The following is a 20748-nucleotide window of genomic DNA, read 5'->3' on the forward strand; positions in this document are numbered from 1 at the left end:
GTGTTGCACAATTTAATTGTTCAAAGTAAAAAGTAGCATCAAAGCATAGTTCATTGATTTTTATGGTTTACTTAATTTTGGTGAAACCTCCGCAATCATTCAATTTTCGAAGATTTAAGGTAGTATGCTGCAGCCAGTCAAAGCGAAGCATTCAGCACACGCTTGATTTCCCTTTGAAAGCTTTTACAATTTTCAGCGAGATTTTGTATGTGTTTGTCACAAAACATAAAAGAATAAACATATATGTTGTTTCAATCACGATATTTATTAAGTTATCATAAAAATATTATCGGTTGTATTAAAACTATTGTCCTGTTTAAAAGTTTCATTACGATATTCATTGCTTGCATATAACGACGTCTTTATTAAATAACTTGATTAGTATCGAGTCATGGGAATAAAAATTTAACGAGGTAGCATAAAAATTGCAAATAACAATACTTTAGATAAAAGACTTCTAGAAATAAATAGCCGGAAAATAACGTTAGTCACATCTCAAGAGAATTTTGACACGCATATTCAAGTTTTAAATAATGTCTAAGATAAACAACAAAATTAATGGTAGTGTAAAAAAATAAACTCTTCAGAATATGTGTTACACATTGCAAGCAAAAATAATCGGTCTTAAATGTAAATTTAAAGCTAGCTGGGTTTTACTTTAATTAACTTCTAAAAACTTAATTAGCACTGTTTTCATTAAAACGTATTTTACGTTTATTATATCTATTTGTATCTGTCAAAAGTTTTCTGAGCGTTTGCATATGTAGAAGTAATAATGGCTTCGAATTAAATAATTACAAACAATAAAAGCGGAGAAGTGTAGTAACACAAAATGTGAGGATTTTGTTTTTTTTTATTTCCTTTAAAGAGAAATGAACAATTAACGTAATTAACAATTTTAAATACATGACTACGGTTTTGATGAGGTTGGGTTATTTAAATATTTGGGTACAGTTGTAAATAGTAATAATAGTATGACTATTGAAATCAAAAACCGAATTAACATTGCTAACAGATGCTAATATGGATTATGAAACCAGTTTAAATCAAAATACCTACGCAGTAAAACTAAAATGCAGTTGTACAAGACCTTAGTAAAACCTAATGTGTTGTATGCAAATAGGTGTTGGACAATGAATAAAGCAGACGAAGATATAGTAATGACATTTTAGCGAAATATTTTGAAAAGAATTTTCGGAGCAATATAAGAAAATTGATTGTGAAGAATAAGATATAATTTTGAACTACAGCAAAAAGGCTTACGAAGCGACTAAACCTAACGAAGCTGCCAAAGTAAATTTTTAGTTTTGTGCATCGAAAAATTTCTCTTCCTACCCGCTGGTCGATGTGCTTGTTGTGTAGAAATTCTTATTTTAATTGTAAATAATTTTTGCGTACTTTAAACTGTATTTGTTATGATAAACTGTATTTGTTTGTTTGTTATGTTTTTCTGTATTTTATAATTTTTAATGAAGATATTGGAGTATTTTTATATTTTTGCCTTGCCGCGAAGTGAAAACTGAATTGATTGAATGAGAAATGTATTTTAAATGAAATTCGAGGAAATAAGTTTAAATGAAATGCAGCAAAAAGTGTGCATAACTGAATAGGCCATACAAGGAGTCATGTGGAGTCCACATTACATTTTTTTATTTGTAGAGGTGCACCGATATGCAACACGAACATCCTGTTTGAATTAAAATGTTTAAATTCAGTAGTTTGACTACAGAATTTTAGGCTGTGCAAAAAGAAGAAAGGGTAAAGTTGTAATTACACTATGCAAAAACTGTTTTGCACTATACCACAGTGCAAACAGCAAACAGTGCTTATTACTTTATTATAACTTCCACAAAATTTAGCTGAGTAAAAATAACTCGCCTTTTCATTGCATTTTCAATCATTATTTCAGTACTACTGGACATACGGGTCCCATTAAAACATACCAATGGAACACATATATCAAACTGATCCCTTCCAACCCTGGTGATTTATTTTTATTTTTTCAGCATATAATTAATATTTGTATTGCGTTTTAAAAATCAAACGAAAAATTTTCTTATCTCAAATTGTTTGTCATCATGTTGATAAACAGATTATTACTTCTGTACTTATCATCTTTTTATCGTCTCAAATAACTTTGCTATAATTGTAATTATTACATATACCTATTTTTACTTCCTTGTGGAGTAAGGAAGTTTTGTAATCACAAAAAATTCCGGGAACCATATTTCAACGAAAATATCCATTTTGACCGCTATGAAATGCAATTTAACGATTTTTTTTTCGTTACATATGTACGTAAAAACGGAATAAAGGACTCTTTTTCCGAAAAACAAAAAACTGATTTAAAATGGATTCAGGAGAAATTTTTTCGTGGTATCTGCTCGTACGTAAGTATGTATCTCACATAACTCGAAAAGAAGTAGCCTCAGAACTTTGAAATTTTGTATACAGGACTGTTAAAACATGTAGTTGTGCACCTCTCTTTTGGTTACAATCGGCGCACCAAAAGTATATATATACTCACTCTGTTACTCGGCTCATTGAACTCAGTTTTTTTTTCATGATTATATAATGGTAAATTGTGCATATTTTGCTTTAAAAATGATTGAATTACGTTGTTCTTATCTTCTGGTTACTGTTTTCATACCTTTAGTTAATCTGCATGCAATATTTGTAAATTATGAACAATTTAAAAGTTGTTTAAGTGCAGCTAAGCCTATTTTTTATCATTGCAGCCTTATTTGTTTACATTTGAAACTTAGCAGACTACTGAATTGATTCTTTCTCCATCTTCAGTGTCTTTTTACTGAATGGCGCCAAAAGGAAACTTTTAATTTTGTGCACCGAAAAGTCTGCCTTCTTGCCTGCTGGCTGAATGGCTTGTTTTTGAGTAGAAACTGTAATTTTAATTGTAAAATTTGTTTTTTTAATTGTTTTAACTGTATTTGGTGTTTTATGTTTTTCTGTTGTATCTTTCAATTTTTAATGAAAATATTTTGAATTTTTACGTTTTTTGCCTTTCCGCGAAGTGAGAACTGAATTAATTGAATAAGAAATATATCTCTAATGAATTTCTATGAAATACGTTTAAATGAAATGCAGGGAAAAATACATAATTTAAAATTTCGGACAAGAAAGCAGTGTGGTGTATACATCAGCTTTTTTATTTGTAGCCATGCACCGATATGCATTACGTAAATTCAATCTGCATGAAAATGTTAAAATTCAGTGGTTTGACAATAAGATTTTAATATCCTCTCTTCATAATAAATTATATTTTGCGTATTTTATTGACGTAGATTTTATGTACGTAAATAACGACTATAAAATTGAAAGAATAATAGTACATAAATAAATAAAATTACATCTGATATTACTAAAACAGTTATGAATTAGAACAGAGCACAGCAACACTGTTCTTATTACTTTCGAACATTTTAACTCAGAAATATATAATTATTAATTGAATATTACTAAAAGTGTTAATTATACCTTGGTTCGTTGTCTTTTTAAACAAAACTTTTTTTCCAACGAACAGAAATAAGTAGTAAAAACTTAAATAGATAAAAACCTTTTCCTTCCACTGATATATTTATTAAAAGCGCATACATATTTATTACGGAGAGAAAGATATATGTATGAATATAATAAAAATATAAAATGTATGGAATCAAACAATTTTAGCAACTTATCTAACAGGAAGTCCCAAATTAAAAACATCTGAGACAAAATCTTGGAAAGCAAAATTGAAATAAAAGTAAATTAATACAAAAATAAAACAATATTAACAAAAAAAAGTTAGTTGATAATACTTCGGTCTTTTGTCAAGAAACAGTCGAAAAAATGATCAACAGAGCCACGTTTCTGAAAAATTGTACTGCAAATGTTAAATATGTATATTGAATAGCTAGGTACGAAGGTTACTGTTTACATTTCTGGTCTTGGCAACAGCAAATGTGGCTAGGCGACTGCAGACGATTCCAATAAAAAGTTTGATATTTTTAAGCATAACTTCTTCAGAACGTTTTGACATATTAGCGTGATTTTTGTTGTTTAAAGTAAATTGAAAAATTCTTCGCGAGCAAAAAATGAAATTGACTCGTGAACATATTCGTGAGATAACTTTTTATAATTTTCGACGTGGATTACCGATCTATGAACTTATTCTTTATACAGCAATAAAGCACCATCCTACAGCAATGTAAAAAACCGGTATAATGAATTCAATCGTGGTCGACGTTCCCTCTACGACGAATTCCGTGAATTTAGTCCAAAATCAATTGTTATAGCAGAAAATATCGATGATTGGTTCGCGTTGGATCCATCATAATCTGACAAATACTCAAAAGAAGGCTCATGTAGACTGGTGCATGAAAAGGGGTTAAAATACGTTCAAGGTGCATCAAAGGCTGTGTATAACATCTACACAGGTGACGAATCACGAATCTATGCATGTGAGCCCAAAACAAAAGAACAGTCGACTGTTTGGGGTCTTCCTAGATGAGCCAAATCCAACAAAAGTTGTTCACGGAAAAAGCACATCGAAGCAAATGGTTGCCCTTTTTCTTCGGCAATTACCGGACACGTGGCAACTGTGGTGTTAGACCAACGCAGGACGGACAATTACGAATGGTACACGCCCCTTTGTTTGTCAGAAATTATCGGAGAAATTCCAAAAAATCAGAAAATGTGAATCATTTTTCATCATGACTATGCCAACCCTCCCACATTGGCTCAAACAAAGCAGTTTTTGACGGGCTAAAACCTCAAATTGATCGGCCATCCACCGTACCACCCTGATTTGGCACCCAATATTTTTTTATTCCCGCACATAAAAAAAAAATAACGTGGTCAGCGATTTGCGACATCCGAAAAAGCCACTGATGCATTCAAAACGTATGTTTTGGAGTTACCTCAATCGGAGTGGATGAAGTGCTTCGAAAATTGGTTCAAACGCATACAAAAGTCATGGAGAATATTTTGAAAATTAATAAAACCAACTTCAATCATAAACATTTATTTTTTTATTATTAGGCCAGAAATATAATAGCAACCTTAGTATAATTTTAATTCTTATATTTATTGCAAACGCCATTTATGTGAACAAATAAATTTGTAGACTCTTATCATCGACAAGAAAATCCATTTCCTTTTCTGTAACATTTAGACTACTATGTATACATTCTTATGAATCTTTATTCGAAGAGCTCTAGAGATTGCTTAAAACTAAGCCCCACTTATAAGGTCCATTTATTCGACTTAAGTAAATACTTATCATTCTTCGAGCCTAAGAAAGCAAACCTAAAGGTCAGCGGAGCGAAAAATTTACTCAATCATTTGTATACCATCCCTACAGTATGAGATCATCCTGCAGTTTTTGCTGATGCTCGTCACGTTGTCTTCTGAAGTACTTCGTCAATACCTTTAGCCTGCAACAGCTTCTCGGAAATACGCTCTCGCAGCCATTCCAAATGTCATCCTTTCGAGTTATCTTGGACCTCACAGAAGACGGAATTGTCTATTATTTGGAACAGGAGGAGTGTAGGGTGTTCAGACACTAGTGCAATAGGTTAGTCCGAGTTCATTAAAATGCTAGAGGAGAACAAGTTGTTTTTTTTTTCCTTAAGCGTCTGAGTTTTTTAATCCTATGGTAAAAGAATAGGTTTAAAGGAAAAACGTGGAGAGAATTTAAAGCCTGGTTATAGCTTCGAAAGTTGTAAATTATTTTTAAAAGAAGAGAATTTTGTTTTACTGCCTATCTGGGTCTTCCTTTAGATCAAAAGCAGTTCTTTGTCTCTAATACTTTAATTTACACTAGGATCTGCAGCGTATCAACACTGTGACAGTATATAACTGTGCATTCCTTTCCCCGAATTCTGGAACACACAAATTTGGTATATTATGCCAAGTTATATAACAATTTATAATGCAACAGAGAATCCACAGTTGAATTAAAATCCGTATATCTTTATTGAATTTCAGTGATGTTATACATATATTTCTGAGGTTTAAAAATGTATTACTTACTTCACTTATTTTTTAAGTGTTGTGCTAAAAACAGCAATTTTTTTAACCAAAGCATAAGATTTTTTTTTTAGAAATCTTTCACTGCAAAAGATTAGGAATAAATAATAATATTCAGATATAATGTTTTTAATGAATATTTCCTTGTGTTCCATTTCTTTTGCTTTTAAATTTGAGACCATAACATGCAAAAAGAAAAATCAATAAGTGAATAGGAGCTGATATACACTGCTCAAAACAATTAAAGGTTATTGCGGTTTTAGGTGGATCTTGTGGCTGGGAAACCTTTTAGCTGATTGATACATGGTCGACAGACGTAGTAGGTTATATGAGAATAAATTACACATGTTTGGCAGAAAAAAATGCATTTTATTGCGCATTTGTGGACAAAAGGAAAAAAGCACAATTTGTGCAAATTTGCCCATCAATGGAGATGCCACCATACACCAACATTCCCCCACCGCCAAATCTGACACTTTCGTGCACGAACGCAGGATTATTCCTACTGCCACGGTCCATCCAGATAAAAATACGCCTATTATCACGATGAACAGAAAAACGGGACTCGTCAGAAAAAAGAACATTGCTCCATTCATTTCTCCTCCAGTTCACATGCTCTGTTTCCCACGCCCTGCGGTCGCGAAGATGCCTTGATATTAGTCTAACACATACCATCGGTCGGCGAGCATACAGACCTACACCACGGAGTCGGTTTCGGACAGTCTGAGTTGAAACCGTGCTGCCAGTAGCCGAGCGAAGGTGTTGTTGGAGAAGAGTAGCATTCATATTTCGGTGTCTCCGAGTCATTAACACTAAATAACGATCTTCATTGGGGGTTGTTGCCCGTTTACGACCTTGCCCTGGTCTTCGGCCTGCACTTCCAGTTTCCAAAAAACGGTTCCAGATCCTGGAAATCACACTTTTTGACACTCCAATGGCTTGCGCTACTTCGGCTAGAGTTTGGCCCCCTTCTAAACTACCAACAACTCTCCAAGCTTCTAAATCGGTTAAATGACTAAAGCAGTCACTGAATGCCGATCATCCTTGTCTTCATTGTCTTTTGTTCAGTTGAAAGTCAAATTTCAATCGCTGCCGCTGAAGCGACGTTTTTGACATCGAACTCAAAATTAGCATACTCAGTTTGAAAATCAGAAAAATTTGCATTTGTGATTCTCTTCTTCTATTTTCGGCAAAAAAAAAATTTCGCTTATATCTTTATTTTATATAAAACTTACAATATCCTTTAATTGTTTTGAGCAGTGTATTTATTTTTGAGATCCTAAAAATTTTTGTTTTGTAGTTACTGAGAATGCAATTAGATTTCTTGCAAATCAGTATAATAAGAAATCGCTTGTCCTTTCGTGTGGATTGGAAGTAGTGAAGAGGGGTCGGAGAACCTCGGACAACACCCCGTGGTGCTCTCCCTCAAAAGTGGGGTGGAACTATAGCAGACTTATCTCCTTGAGGCTCTGACAACCGTTCTTCCATTAAATTCACTGAAAAGACTGTAGAGACATAGGGTATTTTTGGAAGCAGGCAAGATGAAAAATGTGCAACGCCTTCGCCGCAAAGCGAACCCCGGACCTCTCAATTACGCGCTGAGCGTGCAGACCACCACACCACGAAGGAATGCCAAGACGGCGTGAGAAATACCTTATAAGACAACAACAGCAATAAATCGCTTTCTGTAATGCTGATGACAAAATTCCCTTTTCAGTGAAAAGATAGATCTCATAATGTTAAGAAACTTTCAGCTTTCCTCACTAATTGGAAAAGTATTCTATGAAGCTTTCAAATAATATATTTCTGTTCAATAAATAAGTCATTTAGATACATCATAAAATAATACTTTTTTATACTAGGCTTTACTTTTTTTTAAATTTGCATGATGTAAGAATTGTATTATACACATTAAAACAAAGCCAAAACTACAAATAATTTGAAACAGCATATAGATTACATCTTTACTCCTAGGGCAAGGCGAAATTACTGTAACTAGTTAACCAGTTAACTGTGGCGCTCTCGTTTAAGAGTGCGCACCGTTATGTGTTCCAGAATTGAGCCATGACGAGTATATTCGTCAATCACAGAGTAAGTTGCGCTGGTAAAATATTGGATGAAAAGGATGGGTTTATTTTATAAAATTGAAACTCTTATTAGTAATATTTACTTATTTGGTTAACATAGCATATATTACATACATATCGAATTAAAAACGCAATAAATTAAATTAAATTTTATACATATAAAAGTAAAAATTTAAATTCCTGCTGTGGAATGATATTCAGCGAAACAGGGTACTATACACAATGGGACTTCGTAAATCGAACACCAGTAACGCGATTCCTTCCTGATCTTACGTTTGTAGCAATGCGAACACCTTCGCGTATGGTTGTTTTTTTTTTTTTTTTTTTTTTTTTTTTTTTTTTTTTTTTTTTATGTTCCGGGTATATAATCCGGAATATGATTCCCGCCTAATTGGCTTATATTAGGTCTAAATGGATGAGTTTGTGTCGATTTATTTCTTTCAATTTGATGCGTCGCAAAAGTGTCTTCAATAAATTTTAGCAAAAGGTTGATACGCGATAATGTTCCCTTATTTTTTTTATATAATATGAATGCATTCAGACACATAATGTATAAGAAATGGAGAAATATCTTTTTGTAGTACTTTGTGAGTCGTTTTACTGCTGGAGTACGCTATGATAATTCCATCGCTCATATCCACTCCACACGTTTTTTATTATAATCAATCACTAGTTCCGGTTTCTTTCTTATTATATTTTTCTCTGTTTCTATTACGTTGTCATTATGTACAGTACTTACTAAATAAACGTCCCTCTTATCTTTCCATTTCATTAACATAATATACGCAGGACGATTATACTCGTCAATGCACAAAATCGTGTCGCTTCTCCGTAACGAGTATATTCGTCAATCACAATTAACTGGTTAAATAGCTGAGTAAACTAACAAAACTGATGTACTTCATTACTTTCGCATTAAAATGAAAATGAAAACCTTAAAAGTTTTTAAACTTATGGTCTGAAACGTAAATTAAGAGAACATAAAGCATTATTCTCTACACGTTCTGCTTTTGATGTGAGTGTAGAGATATTTGCAAATATTTGTCTAATTTAAGTTTACATATAGAGTATAAAAATATTAGATAAAAGAAAAAACGAATTGAAAACATCCATGACAAATGATCCATGCAACCAAAACTGGAGAACAGCTAATCGGATTTAATGAGGAAAATTCAGCTGACTTGCCATAAATATGCAAATTCATAACGGATAATAATAATTAATTCTTCATAGACAATGGAGTACTTATCAAAAATCCCAATTAAATTGTCAAAATAAATAAAAGTAATTCCTGACTTTAGCTCAGTTTTTAAAAGTGAACTCTTTGTTATCGATGAGGACTGAGCTATATAATGTCATTTTTAGACCCGAAAAGCCATCTGAATTATGACTGATAGTCGAAGTGCCATCCTACATTTGTCAAACTGGTGTAACATTGGTAAAAAAATTGGAACTTCAATTCTTACTAAATTGAAGCAAGTCTCGTCCACTTGTGGTGTGCACATTAAGTGGAGTCCCTCATATGTGGACATTCGGGGAAATGAAGAGACAGACACCCAGTCAAAGAAGGGTGTCGAGGAGGCTCTGGCTACTTCTAATTGTCTGACTTACCTTGAAGCATCATTCTGCCAGAAAACATACTGCTAAAATGATTTGGCTTGTCCCTCCGGCACACTTTTGGTACCGGGTTGAATCCCCTGGTGAATCTCTCGCTATGAATTGTGACAGAGGCAACCAGACAGTACTCTCCCGCTTTCTAGTGGCCATTTATGAAGCCTTTACCTTCCAGGGAGGTAAAAAAAACACCCGATTTGTCCGAAATGTAACAATGAGCAGATTTCTCCGGCACATATTCTTAGGTGTCTGGGTTTGTCCTATGACGACTTGGTTAAGTTTCCTATGCTAGTCTATGACTTTTTTAAGGTGAATAAACTCATGGATCTCGTCTAGCAGAAGCTGGACTTGAGGATTAGCAACAATAACAGCAATTCTTCATAGAGTGATTAGGAGAAAAGGGGAGAAACATGACGCTGTTGAATGTTTATTGTAAATACCATAATTATATTTCATCTTAAATTGTTAGACGCAGATTGATATAACAAATATTTTAGTTACACTTCATTCTGCTTATTTACTCAGACACTATTTAGTTGGAATTAGCTAGATGTGTAACTGAGATGTTTCTTAGAAATATATAATTTTTAAAGCAATAAACAAGCTATTGTAAACTTAAAGAACGTGCGCATGGTTTGTGTTTGCAACTTATGAAAATGGAACAGTAAAGCTACCGCGTAACCAAACGCTAGAAAACAGCCTCCATTTTCTGCAGCGCCATTCAAGCAGACGATTAAAAAAAAGCTAACCGTTAGTTCGGGTTTCGGCGGATTTTTGCACAGACGTAACTTCTCTCCTTATTACCGAGTAAATTTCTTTATGTTACTTTTATTAATTTTGTCATGCAATTCCTTTTCGTAGATTTTGTATTTTGATTAAATGTATTTTGTTAAATATCTAAAGTTCATTTTCAAATTTAAGTTTTGTCAGTTATTTGCAATCAGCTAGCCGGTAAAATAACGCTACAGGTGTCAAGGTGTCAATAGTTTGCTTAACGAAACAAGAATTCTAACGAACATAACCTATTCTTTGATTATTTTAAAACCATGTAACACTCTGCAAGTAATCAAAAATGTTCTTCGGCTTTTTGTAAGTAAGGATTCCTGCTTTTGGAATAAGGATTTCTGTTTTTTTTTAACAAACACATTTACTAAAGAAAAAGAAATATTTCTTTTTCACATATGAAGCATCCCTAGAGTACTTCTCTTTCAACAAGCAAATCATTAATGTGTATAATCAGGAAAATACATTTAAATATGGAGTTTCACGTTTACATTTTTATTATTTAAACATTAAAAGGACGGTTTTTTAATGTTTTTAATGTAAAAAGAAATTTCTGACAGTTTCTAACTAAAGAAAACTATCTCTGGAAGAAGAGCGTAATTTTCAATACAATTATTTTATGCATTAAAATTAAACATAATTAGCATATTAATGACAAAAATGGCAATTTAATAAAAATTATAAAATAAAAAAACTTTGAATATTTTATTACGGAGAAAAGGCAACCTCTATTTAACGGATACCACAATAAAACGCCCCGAAATATTCTAAAGACCCTTTTGACAGTATATTTTATTATAGAAAACACTCATTTATTGAAACGAATCTATCCTGTATTTGTAACATATTTTCTTTCAGTTTAAAATAGGGTTTAATCCTAGGACACGGTTTTTAATTTTTTGGGAAATAATAATATTTTGCTGTACTTAAATTATGTGGATGTTTTACGTGTATTTATGTAATCACAATTTCATAAATTTAAAAATTACATAAATTTATTAAAGAAAAATGTACAATCATTTTTGGAAGAATCTGCGCGTATTTGAAAAATGTTTCATTTATATTTATTTAAAATAGATTAAAATTTTTTATGAAATAATATTTTTCTGTAGTTAATTTATATGGAGGATTTATATGTATATATGTAATCACAATTTCGTCATATTCAGATGGAACATTTATTGAATCTGCGTCTGTGTCTCTTAACACTTTTTTTTATTAAACTTCATTTCTTTACAACATGAACTTTCTTCGCTGCATAATTCTGTAACTTTTACATGTAAATGCTATGTAATAAATGATTATAAAACTAATGCGCAAGAAAATGCATAAAAAAAACCTTAGGACTTAATATTATTCATATAAACATGCATTCGTGTACAATATGTATAGTTAATTGCTTGCAATGAACTTAAATGCATGTTCTAAAATTGCAATTCTCTTCAAAACCTACATCTATGTATAATCTACGATATTCGACATCAATAAATCCATAGATATTAAAATGTAAAAAATTTCCATATATTTCAAGAATGTTAAGTAGTTCATCCTTATTTATGTTTGGGTCCATGGCAAAGACGTTCATTAATATAAAGATAAATGAGATAAATGTGCAGATCGAGTGAGACACAACTCTGAAATCATTACCGACGGGCAACAAGCTAACATGGCAGGCGTGATTTAATGGAAGCTGATGAATTAAAGACGCACAGTGCATCACATTTAACAGAATCCTGATTTTCCCTCGATAAGTACTTTACGGAGCATCGATTACTTTCTCCTAATTGATGACAACGTTTTAAAAGAGAATATCGAAGGTAGCCATCGCTTGAGGAAATTAATTATACTTAAAATTTATTTTAGTTAGTTATCTAGATATCGAGATTAAGATTTATAAGTCCTTAATTTTTTTATGCATTTTTGTTTCGTAGAATGAAAATTATTTGTGATGCGCATCATTAAACAAACTAAATAAGCGAAATAATGAAGTATGTACACCGTGCGATTCAGTTTTATAGAATTCACTTTTATTATTTCAGCTTCCAAATGTAATTCTAAGCAACTTAGCATGTTTTTGCGTTTCTAGCACTTGTTTTTCAAAATCGTTTTCAGAGTAAGTTCTTGTAAACCTTCAGTTTATTCATTTATGTTCACCTGAAGACAGACGTATAAATACTCACTATCAATTCTAAATTTCAACTTTTAAGCATATTCTCGTATCATTACTCCTTGTTTCCCCAAACCTCCTACTGGAGTCGGAATTTTTTATTTTTATTTTACAGTTAAATGGTATGTAAAAGATTTTTAATTAAATTTGACCCATTACAAACGAATAGCAAAAATTAGAATGTGGTGCAATCAGCCAAATTTGGTATAAAAACATTATATCTAAGATATTTTGCTTAAATGTGGAAAAATGGTTTACTCGTGTCTGCATTTTTATAATAATAACTAGCAGCTTCGCTGCCAGCCTTCGTCTGGCTTTTAAATGTACCGAAAAAACGGCTGAAGGGAACACCAAACGTTAAATTTACAAACTGCGTAGAATTTTACTCTGCAGAACAACTTCATGAAAAAAAGTTATTACGTATAACAAAATTACAATGAAATAAGCAATAGACCTTAATACAAATATTAATTATCCTAATAAATAAATTAACCAACTTCCCTTTCCAAAAACTTAAGAACTCAAATGGTATAAAAAAGGTTAAGAACTTTGTTTCCTAAAAAAATCACTCAAAACTTTTCAATACCTTAAAAACAGTGAAATGAGCAATAAATAACATAAAAGAATACAAAAAATAAAAAATTCTGCAAAGCAAAGTATACAAAGTATAATTAATGATATTTTATCTTATATTTTCAAGAGAAAAAAATTACAATGAAATAATATATCCCTTAATACAAATATTAATTATCCTAATAAAAAAATTAACCAACTTTCCGTTGAAGAAAAAAAATCATGCAAAACTTTTCAGTATCTTACAAACAGTGAAATCAGTAAATTGTTGCCAAACCCATATTTCTAAAACAATGAAACTATTCAAAATGACGCGACTTCATCAAAAATCTATCAGCAACAATAAGACAGGAAAATTGTTGCCAAAATCACATTTTTAAAGACGTGAGATGTGAGAAGTGTACTCGAAAGCTTCAGTTAAAAAATGTTTTAAAAATACAAAATATTATCATTTTCCAAAATTCTTTTTGTAAAAGCAGTCGTAAGGATGAAAGTTTAAAGTGTCCAAAAATCAAAGAAAAATAAACTGTACATTTTTTTAAATAAACATTTTTAGAAAAAATCCCGTTGAAAAGCAATTAAGCTCCCTTTGTTAAAAAAATTCGTATTTAATCGATTTATTGAAACACGAAATTAATTTTAAGTTCGTAAAATAGCTAAGTGCTTACGTTTCATGACGATGTAAAAATGGAGTGTGTAGAGTAAAATCTCGCTTTCCTATAGCCCATTATGTCTCAAAATGACGCGATTTCGTCACAAAACATAAAATAAAAAAAAAAAAAAATTCGAATTCGAATTTCGATAAAATCGCTTCGAGGTGCACTTGCTCTTGTCTAGATGCACCTATGTACCAAATTTCGTAGACGTGGATCTATTAGCTTACGCGCAGCGCGAACGAAAGACACACACACAGACAGATTCTTTCTTTTATATGTAGAGATGACTAAAGCAAAGCATAATAACTAAAAGCTAATATTTCATAGCTACATCCTCTCTTATACACATTTTGGTTCCTTAAGTACGGTCTAGAAACTGCATATTATGAATATAAATTACTTTGTCTAACATAACGCTATAGATCTCCGAAGAATTTTCTTCACTCAGCACTGTTACGACTTAAACACAACTAAATGTTCTAATTCTTCTTGACACATCAAAACGTTTAGATATCTACATTACTGAAAATAATAGGTGCTAGGCTGAACAGCATTTCAAAAAAATTTCAGTTAATTTCTAACATCCTAGCGAATGTACTTGAGAGCTAGAATGTGGAAATTCTGTGTAAAGACTTATCTCAGAATTCTGTAAGCAAATGACAAGTCCAAAGAAGGATTAAATTTACCCTCTATATCAACTCAAAATAAATGCGCAGATGGCCCTTTCTCGGGCTGACAAGAAACCTCCACTCGGACTTAACCTCAAGACAGAAAATTAGAAACTAATTTAATACTGACTAAGATAAAACCAGCCGAAGTTGCACAGAATTAACTAACCGAGTAGCCTTTATTTAAGATCACCGGTACTAGCAGGCCGATTAGAAGCAAGATTAGACTATTGGTAACTACGTGAGCGGAAGGCAGAACACTCTCTTCTAACGCTCTACTAGGCTCTTCTAATGAAATTGTAGAGACATTAGGTATTTTTGAAAGCAGAAGACATGAAAAATGAGCAATTCCCTCGTCGGGACTCGAAGCAAGGGCCTGTCGAATACGCACCGAACGTGCTGACCACTACACTACGAAGGCATGCTCAGAAGGCGGGAGAAATACCTTATATTCTCCCCCTTTTAAAGGGCGACTGGGGTTTAGGGGACCCATTCGCCAAATCCTGGTGGTGAAGAGTCATCATTCACGATCTTTTAATTCGGGCACCACTGTAGAGACATTAGGTTATTTTTGAAACAGGAAGAAGTGAAAAATGAGCAAGGCCTTCGCCAGGAATCGAACCACGGACTTCTGGAATACGCTCCCAGACTGCTGACCACTACACTAGGAAGACATGCTAAGAAGAAATATCTTATAAAGTGACAGAGACTTCATTTACTTAAAATGCAATCCTAAAAACTCATTCTGGTAGGAAAGGTAGGTGGAAAAACGAGAAAGTAAAGGATAGGTTTGTTTCAAAATAAATATAACTATTTGAAAATTAAATAAATCCTACAAACTGGCTTAGGATGAATTGCTGTCTTCATGAAAATGATAAATAAATGAGGTAGTGTAAAGATAACCATGTTGTTGACGTTGCTGAATAACACATTTTACTGCTTCACTGTCCATCTTCTTGCTTTCTTGGAATGTGCCTTTTCTTCTGGGACACTGATTTCTTTAAACATTTATTTGCTTATGATGAGGTGCTAAAATGAAACCAAATCATAACTTTTTATTTAAAGGAGCCCTAAAGAAACGGATGAGGGTTTTTAGCATCTCAGATGAGATAACTCTGTGTGATGGCACTGTTATTCAGGAAAAAATATTCCATAACTGTACAAAAATAGATTTCCTGCAAAGATTATGAACTCTTCGAACTACACGAGCCAGGCAAAACTGCGAGCTAGCATCCGCAATTTTTTTGAAGCACTTGAAAATTATGAATGAGTGTGTATGGGATACGCTTCGGTATTAGTTGCATGATTTCTTAAAATTTTGTTTATGATGACAAGTACTATATCATTTTGATGAACTTCAGAAATTGAAAATGTTTATACTTTTTGTCTATTATTCACCAAGCATGGACAGTTGCGGAGCGTCTTATTTGCATGCAAATATCTAGTATTTTCAGATTGAAAATTCATCTTATAAGACTGCATGATAGTCGGTATAACTACCTATGCTTTGCTGATTGAAAAGAATTCCTGAACATCTGCAGGAACATATCCCTTTCTGGATAATGAAGGTTTGTAGGTAAAACATGATCTCGCAGTGTTAACGTTCACTATCACTGCATTTTATGAACTCGGGAAATAATAGTCTTGTTTTCAGGAAACGCAAAATGTACACTATGATGCTTTATATCGCTACTATTTGTCGTACAACCTTTAGCATTCTCTTGCAAAACACTGGAGAATTAGAAATGCTTGGGCTCATGTAGTTACAGGTAGATGTTTGGATTTTTGAGCCTAACACCTACTCATGGCATATAATGCAGGTTGAAATTTTCTCACATGGTATAAACTACAATTATAATTTTTGAAATTCCTTCTTCCATAATTACAATTCGAAGTAATAAGAATTTGCTCTATTACGAAATTGTTAAATTAAAATCATAAATGCTTTTCTGAAATGAAGAATGAAGCAGTGAATTCAGAGCCAAAATAAAAAAAATTAAACGTCAAAATTTATGAAATATATCCAGCTTGCGGAAACAAAAAACTGCAATTTAACATTCTTGATGAAATTTGATGCATATAAAACGTGTAGACACATCCACATTTTGATGATCTAGTGATACACAGAAAATAAGAACATACTTTAATTTTTCCTGTAAATCCCTGCACAGTTTTTCTTGAACTGTATAATTTAAAACAAATATTATTTTATGAAAGAAGATTGGATAAATAATTATAGATAAAGTGATTACAGTAAAATTATATTACCTTAGAATTTAACTGCAAAGAGACGGCAAGAATTAAATTCTCGATGTTACATTTCTGTTATAACAGAAACTGTAACTTCTGTTATAACATAATTGTATCTGTTATAACAGATATATTATAACAGGAAAACATTTTCTGTTCTTGAAATCTGAAAGGCAGCAATGGAGAAGAAAAATACCGTAACTAAATTTACGGAAAAGGAATAGCAGCATCACATGTTTAGAAATTCCATAGATTGTTTGCATGTGTAAAAGCTTTAATATAGTAATTAAATAAGGCAAAAAACCGAGAAAAGGGCTTCGATAGCCAGAAAGTACTTAATATTTTCATCAGTGTAGGATTAAGTATATGGTATGTTTTCAGTGAGAGAGAGAAAAAGGAGAGAAAAAGATACTTATTTGAAAACCTGTGTTCTTCCTGTGCAAAAAAAAAAAAATATTTATAAAAATTCACTAGTGACTATATTTGTAAAGAATTCAAAACTAACGCGCCATGTGAAAATATCTAATTTAAGTTTTAAAGTATGGATTCTAATTTTCTAATTCATTAAGCATGTTGCTGTGTTTTATTAAATTTCATAATAAATACATATTGTGTTTCCGTGTTTTTTTTTCGGGGGGGGGGGAGCTAAGTTTTCAAAACTATGCTTCTTTTGAATGTGAGTTTGGGGTCAAAGCATAATACCATTACAAATGTGCTACTTATTCGCGAATTTAAGGGTCATAGTACTGCCAAAAAGCAAGAGTGGATTGTAAATTAGGTCTTTGTAGAAACCAATTACAAAACTATCCCCCCAGCTTGCAAATATTTTGATTCCCAGAAGAAGCAAACATGTATATATAATCATACTATGCATCTATAATAAAATTAGCAGAATATGCTTTTAAATCCACTGAACGTAACAAAACAGATCAAAATATTAAAAAGGGAAATCAAACCTTGTTTTAATTAATATTTGAAAACGAAAATCATAAGTCAATACTCAGATCAACGGGAAAGACCGAATAAATGAAATTTGAGCTTCAAATGCATTTATAGGCTTATAATATGAGTTTCATTTCCGCGCAGAATAGTTTCGTTCTCTAATTTTTATTGTCACATATCTCGCATGTATAATTTTTGTTCAGGAAATTAAATTGCTCATTATCAAGTTTTTATTTGATTTTAATGAGACGCAGACGTAGTATTAAATATGAGAGTTTCTTACTGAAATTTACTCTTTCTAAGTTTCATCGCCCACAACCGTAAATTATCGGTAAACTATGAAATTTTAGAAGCATTTCAAAGAAGCGACTAAAAGAAAGTAGAAGTGCATTGCTAATTCACTCAATATATAAATTAACTTGACATTACAGGTTTAACTTGAGTAACAATTGCAAACATATTCAGTATTATGCCTATCTTTGTCAAATAGCATATGAAATCTCAGAATAGCATATTCGTCGAGTGTACAGTATGCCTTGAACAGATGGTCATAGAAGCCATGGGCCCACCGGCGACCGAGTGATAAAGTCGGTGAACACTAGTAGCTTAGTTCGGGGGCTCGAATCCTGGTGAACGGGCTGGATGGATGAGCGTTTTTGTGGTTTTTCGTAAGTCAAAAGAATGTACAGTTTCCATTAAAAAGCCCTCCACGAAGTCATCCTTCGTCTTTGGCAGATAGCTCTGGAGTCCTTTGCAATAATCAAATGAACCAAGCTATACATAATGAGATGCATATTTCACAAGTGCACATCAGCGCAGCCACTGAGGGAGGGGTTTCGAAAATGGACCAATGAGCTGCTATTGCTCTTGTGACGCTAAATCTTCCTGCATCTGAGCGTATGTTGTTTACGTTTTAATTTGCATTTGTTTCGGAGTTATAAATATAAGGCGTAATAGTAGAAATCTTGTAGTGCTTTCGTTTTCTGAGTTTAATTAATCGCTGACATTTCACTTTCGAGATTTATATCACGCATTAATATTTGGATTGATGTTCACAGTATATTATGTGGATTAAGAGAATTCAAGTGTATATTTTTTTAATTGAGATGAGAATGACTGAAAGTGTTACAATGAATCTAGTCTTTTCTTATTTCAGTGCATTCTTTTGATTTTTAAAGTGTAAGATTCAGAACACATATGATCTATTGTTAAAATTAAAAGTTATATGCGAATAAATTGAATATACTCGTTGTGAATAAGATAAATTCACTCTGCTTGATGAGTATTTCTTGTGTAGATATTTCACTTAAGAGTGAGCAGTTATTAAATGTGAAATTTAACACACTAAATGTATACGAATGCAAATTATTAAATTTCAATTTGACTAAAATTCTGCATTGGTTATTATTATAGAACATCTTTTTCATATAGACTCCAATAAAAAGTGCTGACTTCTATTTACATATATAACTGGTGAAAATATTTTTTTCATACGCATAGTTTTACGTAAAGATTGCATTTGGACTCAGATGTTTATCACATATTTCTTTCTTCATCTTATTTATCACTTAATAAGTAATATTTCACATCGATATTTATGTGTTTGTATTTATTTCAACCAGGTAGTGAAATCTTCATAACTGCCTATACTTAATCTAACTTCACAATGAAAAAAAAAATTCAGAAGCAATCGACGATCCTTTAATTATTTTTTACAGAAAATTGCGTGGCAGAATATTTTCAAACATCTTGCTTAAATCTCAAAGCACTTGAAAGGTCATGTGACATGACAGAAATGTTACTGGATGCTCATTGGTCCATCCTAGAAGCCACTCCCTCGGTGGCTACACAGATGTGCACTTGTGAAGTATGCTAACGGGATATGCTTCCTTGGAGATCTCACAAAAACTACTTCTGCCTTGTCATGACAAACTTTCAGATATTGCCAGAGCCAAGAACACGTGGATATAAGTCAACAATGAATAGACGAGAATATTGCCAAGAAATACATGGTCTGGATTTCGAACAATTCAAACTTTACGGAGCGGCTATCAATGAATTTTTCGTCTGAAAAAAATATCTTACAAGAAAACATTAATAATTGCTTAGCTATAATAATTGTTGTTATTAACTAAATGCCGAATTGGCTATATGTAGACTTGCATTATCCTACATGAAGACTGTTGATCCAAGGGCATGACTACAGTGCCAGATAATGAAATTTACCATGTCAACGGTGCAAACCCCTGCTCAGTCACGGAGCATGATGTGGAAGTCCACTTTTCCGAGATAAACATTCTGAAAATGAAAGATGAAAAAAATACTTGCTCCATACTTTATTTCACCAAATGTACAGCTGTTCCACACACCAATTATGCTTATCACAGCATGTTTAAGCCTTGAAAGAGGTTCAGTTTAAGTTATTTTTTGAACCCAAAGAATGTGTCTCTGTATAAAAAGAATTAAGTTTCAGGGAACTAGACATTAAGCTAAAGACTCCTCTGTGGAGATTCAGTCGTTATTTTGAAACAAGATCGAAGGATATTAAGTTTTGTTACTACGGGAAGTGTTGTAACTCTAGGAAGAGTTCTGGGATTACCTGCAACTCAGGTGAGAAAGTTACACACATTAACTACGACTTTCAAATGAAAATGCTTCTCGTCTGTCCACAGAATATTCCAGGAACCTTCATGTTTTACCCCACAGCAGGTAGGAACTATAGTGAGAAGGTGTGACGGGCAGTAGTGGATAGAATCAGTTTAACAAACGAAAGTTTATGAGGAAAATGACATAGAATTCTTCGAAGAATTTAGTAAAGTTTGACGCAAACGATTTTATAGTTGTAACTTAATTCTGATAGTAAACACTGATGTAAACGGATCATGTTTGCAAAAATAATTTGTAATGTTGGAACATCACGCCTGTTTCTACTGCAATATATAAGGTCGTGAAACATGATGCCTGTACGGACTACAACAGAT

This window comes from Stegodyphus dumicola, chromosome 1 (assembly GCF_044657685.1).
Source record: "Stegodyphus dumicola isolate Sdum_Otavi_A_Nest chromosome 1, ASM4465768v1".
Classification (NCBI taxonomy): Eukaryota; Metazoa; Arthropoda; class Arachnida; order Araneae; family Eresidae; genus Stegodyphus; species Stegodyphus dumicola.